This window comes from Melanaphis sacchari, unplaced genomic scaffold (assembly GCF_002803265.2).
Source record: "Melanaphis sacchari strain LSU unplaced genomic scaffold, SCAv2.0 Contig1868_pilon_pilon, whole genome shotgun sequence".
Classification (NCBI taxonomy): domain Eukaryota; kingdom Metazoa; phylum Arthropoda; class Insecta; order Hemiptera; family Aphididae; genus Melanaphis; species Melanaphis sacchari.
This window is the reverse complement of record NW_020270893.1, coordinates 1,021-7,181: the sequence shown is the minus strand read 5'-3', so window position 1 is coordinate 7,181 and position 6,161 is coordinate 1,021. Positions and strand designations below refer to the sequence as shown.

General features: G+C 26.6%; 1 long non-coding RNA gene across 1 annotated transcript; it reads left to right on the top strand.

The window, feature by feature from the left end:
- The first annotated feature begins 776 nt into the window (after positions 1-776).
- Positions 777-2,553, top strand: LOC112592690. The gene is made up of 2 exons (XR_003114565.1): positions 777-1,096; positions 2,326-2,553. It is a non-coding gene; the product is annotated as an uncharacterized LOC112592690 (long non-coding RNA).
- Positions 2,554-6,161: the final 3,608 nt, after the last annotated feature.

The following is a 6,161-nucleotide window of genomic DNA, read 5'->3' as shown; positions in this document are numbered from 1 at the left end:
CTTGATCGTTGTCCCATATCTCCCGCCGTTGTCGTTATCCCCAGCAATACGTAATAAAAAAAATTGTAATTTTTCGATTGGTCGGGATACTAAAGTGCCCGCATTCTGGCGGATTTTTCGGGAAGCTCGTTTTGGTTTTATATTATAAGAAAGATTTCGGGAAGCTCGTTTTGGTTTTATATTATAAGAAAGATTGCGTAGTATTTTGCATTATTAAATTATTATTATCTTATTGCATATCTTATATATTTTAAAGTATTATTACACATGACACTATTATTCTACATATTATAAATCATTATTTGTTGTTTACATATTTAAAATTATTGCATATTATTATTATACACATGGTCACATATTATTTTCTTATTATTGTATTTGTTCATTATTATAATTACTTGAGCCATTGTTAGACCTACAGTTATTATTTATATATATATTATAGCCATTTAGGCATTTGTTTCATTATATTATATTACCAGCTATTATTATTACATTATTTTTTTTTATATTTTTGGTTGGCAGTGCATCACTTTTGGGTGGCCTGCCTTCCTGCCGTAAAGGTACCTTAATATTATTATTATTAAAGCCGAGTGCGGCGACAATATGAATTAAATATAATTTAAAAATATTTCTCCAGTAATTTACTTCTATCCTTTTTAAATTGTTTTCGACCACATGCATCTATCTTAAAGTTGTATTATATACATATTTATATAGGAGTATAATATTTTTATTATTTTCGATTTGAGGTGTAACAAAACATACATAATGCTCGTGAATAATCCACAATGAAATGTTTAGAAAAAACAGGCTAAAACAATTATAAAAACATCAAACAGAAAACTTAATCATTTTAATGTAACAATTACTGTACGACTTCCATCTTTTGATGTTGATGAGGCTAGAGGATCACCTTGTAACTTATTAACATTATCGCCGATGTTCAAGATGTCTTGTACAATGGTTAAATATAAAATCTAAAAAATTATATAAAAGAAAATTTTACAACTATAGGTACAGAAAATGGTTATTTAAAGCACAAATACTCCTGAACAGAAATAGCTCCATGTGACAACAACTTCATTAATTTAAAGTAAACAACAAATTTAGCAAAATAAAAATAAATTATTCTCTGAGAGGTTGTTAGCATAATATTATTGTTAGAAGTTTGGGATATACAATGGTATCATTGTAAAACAATACTTCAAAATAATCGATACGCGTGTCGAGCATTTAAAAAATATGTAATTCGAGTACTATATAGTAGTTTATCTTATGAATTTAATATATTTGCATGATAATAATACATTATTTTTTCGATTCAAGTTATATTTTAATAAATAAATGGAATATTATACAGATTGTCTATCAATTTAAGACATTTTATTTATTGCTTAGTCATTGTGAAATCTATGCTATCCAGCATTGACTAGATAAATTAAAAAAATTGTTATATTTTTAAACATCAATCAACTATAAAAGTCTTGCTTTTGTAGTTTTCGTGACTACGGTAGGCGTTCAACGTTATTTACCTATTTTCGATTACAAGCTTTGGTTAAACGTTATAAAAATTGATCATAATCAGACATATAACCGTTCTAATAAAATCTAATATAGAGCGAATTCCCAAATTAAATGCAATTTAAGTAATCTCCCCTAAAAACATTTTGCTACCGCCATATTACACTTACGTAATTTCCCCTAAAAACATTTTGAACCATTTAGTATATCCCAGAGAACACCTCGTGGAGGTAGTTCTATTCAATAAATAATAATATCATTTTTAAAATTAAGTCAATAAAATGCTTATTGATATTAAGATGAGATATTTGTTAAAATAAAAAATAAAAATTATTTGGTTTAATAACTTTTTTATTTAGTTCAACTAAAATATTTTATCGAAATTTTATTAAAATAACTTAAAATTTTGTTAATTTTATCAAATACATTATTAATTTAACGAATATATTTTGAATTTACAAAAATAAAATTATTTTAACAAAATGGTTATTATATTGAATGTAACTAAAATACACTTAGTTTGTTTTTAATGATTTAATAATTTAATGATAACAAAGATACAATTAATTAATTAAATTGAAATAAATACTGAAAAAAACGAAATTAAAATGCAAAAATGTATGGAAATGTAATACATGTTAGTTAAATGTTTTTAGGGGAGTTTACTTATAAGGGAATTTACTATTTCATCTTTTAGAAGAGTTTACATTTGCCCCCTGTTACAATATATATAAATACAAACATGTAGTTTTTAACAGAACATTTTTTAATGGCATATCTTATAATTGTATTTTGTTATAGAGGCTCCTGGGTTTCCTGATTATGGTAAATTATATTTTTGTATAACAATTTTTATTACTCACGTATCCTTAAACTTGTAGGATTTACATATTATGTATGTAGTCACATTAAAATAGTTAAAATGAAAATCGAAATTAATACTAGATTGGTATGAAAAATTTATTTTCACTGTAAGTGTCGATGTGTGTAACAATTTTTACGTAAATATACACGAATTTAAATGACGAATTTATTATCCTGAAAGTGTATGATTATGACAACCACCGTTACCATACATATCCAGAAATTAGATGCATCGCCGTATGTTGCGGTCATTATCTCCATTCCTACAGAACTTTCATTTACAATAGTTATATAATATGCATATGGTATAGGTTTATTATGCATTCCTAAATGTGAATATGATTGTGGGTACTGTGTAAAATTAAATTCATAATAATTACAACGTGTTCCATCGTTCATAACCTCGTTAATATTCCTGTCAACAACTACCATAAAAGCAGTTCGTATATATAATATATAGATATATCTGAAAATAAATGTAATTATCATAATATAAAATATAATTTATTGTATTAAAATAAATAATCCTAAAGAATGATTTGTCGTTTAAATAGTTTATTAAGCAAATTACTGTAATATATATTGGGTACATTTTTTTTTTTTTTAGGTAAATCGCTAAAATACTACAAATATATTTTGGATATGTTAAAAAAAAATGAAGGAAGTGCGTATTCTATTACACAATAATTATTAATAATATATATTTTTTTTTAGTTATTAGTTAAATTATAAAATAGCAATACTGTGTGTGTGCCGTGTAGATACCTAATCTCAAACAATGTAATTTATCGAAAATAGGTTCACAACTGTTAGCTTCAGATATGCAATAAATAAATAATTTGGCATAACAAAAAAAAAAGCGATACTTAACTTAACGGTAAAAAAACTTTTGTGTTTTCTTACATCAATAGTAGGTACTTAACATATTTTCTTGTGATATATAAGAGGATTCAAAATCTATTAAAATTGAATTTGTGTAGAACTAATACGATTAAGAGGTTTCAAAAGTTTTCAATTTTAATGACAAGTCAATTGAAAGTCGGTACTAAAACACAAAATGGTTGGTCTCCGGCAACTGAAAGGCCGTACCGTCGTAATCGTTGTACGTCGTACGTCATCGCCGCCGCAATAAGAGTAGTGTTGATGGATAAGCGACGAATCGAGAAGACATATTATATTTTCGTTGCATACTCAAAATCAGTCTTAAAAATATTTAAACGTTTTTAGTTATAATATTAAAGCCGTCTAACCAATCTACTTTCGAGTTTCTCTGTTCCCATTTACACAATATTTCTGATCGATTGAAATGTTATACGACTTTATATTTTTAGCCCTTTGCACTGTAGATCTGGCCGAATGGTTAACACAAATTAGCACGGTATTTTTATGGAACAACTTAGTTTCCTGTTATTATACGTTAGTGGCTACTACACTATTTTTTTATTTATACTTAGCTTCGTGGTACTACCGTCGCACTGGATAATATAAAACAAAAAATAATTAGCCTGGAACCGTGTCTACAGTGAATAAGGAAACTTAAGACCAGACATAATTATATAATCAGCTTAACTTTTTTCATGTAGTTAAACTTTCTGATCTAAGACTAAACAAACTATTTTTTTCTATCATATTAGACGAAGAATTTGAGTGTATATGCAAAGGGGCAATTGGTGGGTAGCTATTCCGACGACATGTGGAAATCACACGTCAGATCGAAAATGCGACGTAATACAGATGTTTCTACACGATTTGTACACTATATTCTTATGCATTGACGTGAAGCCTTGAAGTACAATAATTGAGGGTTTAACACAAAAAAGTTTTAATTGTCAATACAAATAAAAAAAAAAATGGTCTGATAAGACTCCTTTACTTTCTAAATGTGCTTAGGAAATTGACTAATACTTCTGAAATAGATTCTGTGCTAGATTTTAATTAAATAATAAACCTCAAGAAATTATTAGATTTTTATATTATTATATACTCAATCTAAAATTACTTTTATTCTAATTAATGAATTTACAATTAATGCACGATAAGCATAAATGTTTGAAAGAGTAGTTTTTTTTATTCACAACTACAAGATCTAAAATCAAACAAAGTTATTGACTTAAGAGATTCCTAAAATTATTATACATTTACAAAAAAAATAAATATTTTTTAATTAATTTTTTGTTATGGAAAATCTATATTTTGGAGATTTAATCTATCTCAAATTAAATCCTATACGATCTTAGCCCATAATATACAAGCTTGTAGTAATCTATAAGAAAAACACGATTTAATTGGATGAGATTGATTCTTATTATTAATGACCATTTTTTATGCTTTAACATAAGATTTTTGTTCATTTATTTAGAGTTTTCAAATAATATGTGCTATTATTCATTAATACAAGGGACGGGTTTTAAACGAGTTAATACTTACATAAAATTAATTATTTATACATTTTAAATTCTCCAATTTAATATTCTACAAATCATAAAAAAAATTCATTCATAATAAAGGTATTTATCTTTTTTTTGTTTTTAGCTATGGCAGATTGTAATACTAAATTTTGGTGTGAAATTAAAATTAAAGAGTTTGAAGAGAATAGTAAATTTTAAATTAAATGCTTCTAACGATTGGATATATCAAGCCTACTAATGAAAATATCAAAACCATAGACAAATAACCACAGAAAATAAGAAAAAGAACACACATTATTAAAATTTTTAGTATTTATTCTTAGGTTCCAAGAGTTTGTAAATTATAAATAATTTATCTAATTTTTGTGTTTTTTTTTTCTTTATTGGTTAGAGGGGATATGTAAAAAACTGATTGTTATAAAATCGGTCATTAAAAATTAAAAACTTTAATTACTTTTAAGTTAGACATTAATCAAAATAAAAAGCAAATTCTACTGTTAAGTATGTTTTTACTGTGCATCGTAATCGAGTTCATACCTTTAAAGGATGTATTAAATTCCAAGTTGACTGCTTTTTGAAACCTACAGTTCTTACTGGTAAAAAACATCCAGCTGCGAATTAAAAATTTGCTTAGATTTGTTTGCTAAGATTCTTGTTTGAACCCTTCTTTAAAATTCCTAAGTTTTAAAAATTGGCTCTTAGGTGATACTTCTGCAACCAATTTTAGGTTTACGAGTGTGATAGACATAGCCATACTTCACTACACACTTGCACAGTGTATACACAGTCTTGCCTTCAATTAAAATATTCTACTTAACAACACCACACTGTGCTAAAATATGAAAAAAAGAGGCTATAAATTGATTCAGAGCCTAAACCGTTCTTTATCTTTAAATTAACAGTATATGAAATACCCCCACAAGATTTATTTTTCCGGACAAGTCCAAAAAGATCTAGGATCGGCATTTAGCTTACACTCAGTTCGAGTAAAGAGCGATTATTAGCAACTTTTGAATTAAAATTTATGACGGGTCTAGATATTAGAACACTTGTTTAATTTCTGGAACAACCGAACACTAAATTTGGCAAGAGCTCACACCTTAAAACATGTTATCTCAGGATAGCATGCACAATATAAATTAAAATATTTATGAAAGTTATCAGAATTTTGAAGGTCACAGTTAATAGTGAATTTAATAACAAAAGTGTGGTGACATGACCATAGGGAACAGAAACCATTTCTGATTTTTCTATTAAAACACTGTAGTTAATAAAAAACACCAGATTAAGAATATCCCCAAAGTGAATCGAGAACCCATTAAGTTGGAAAAAATTATTGAACACAAATAAATCGGGGACAGGCTG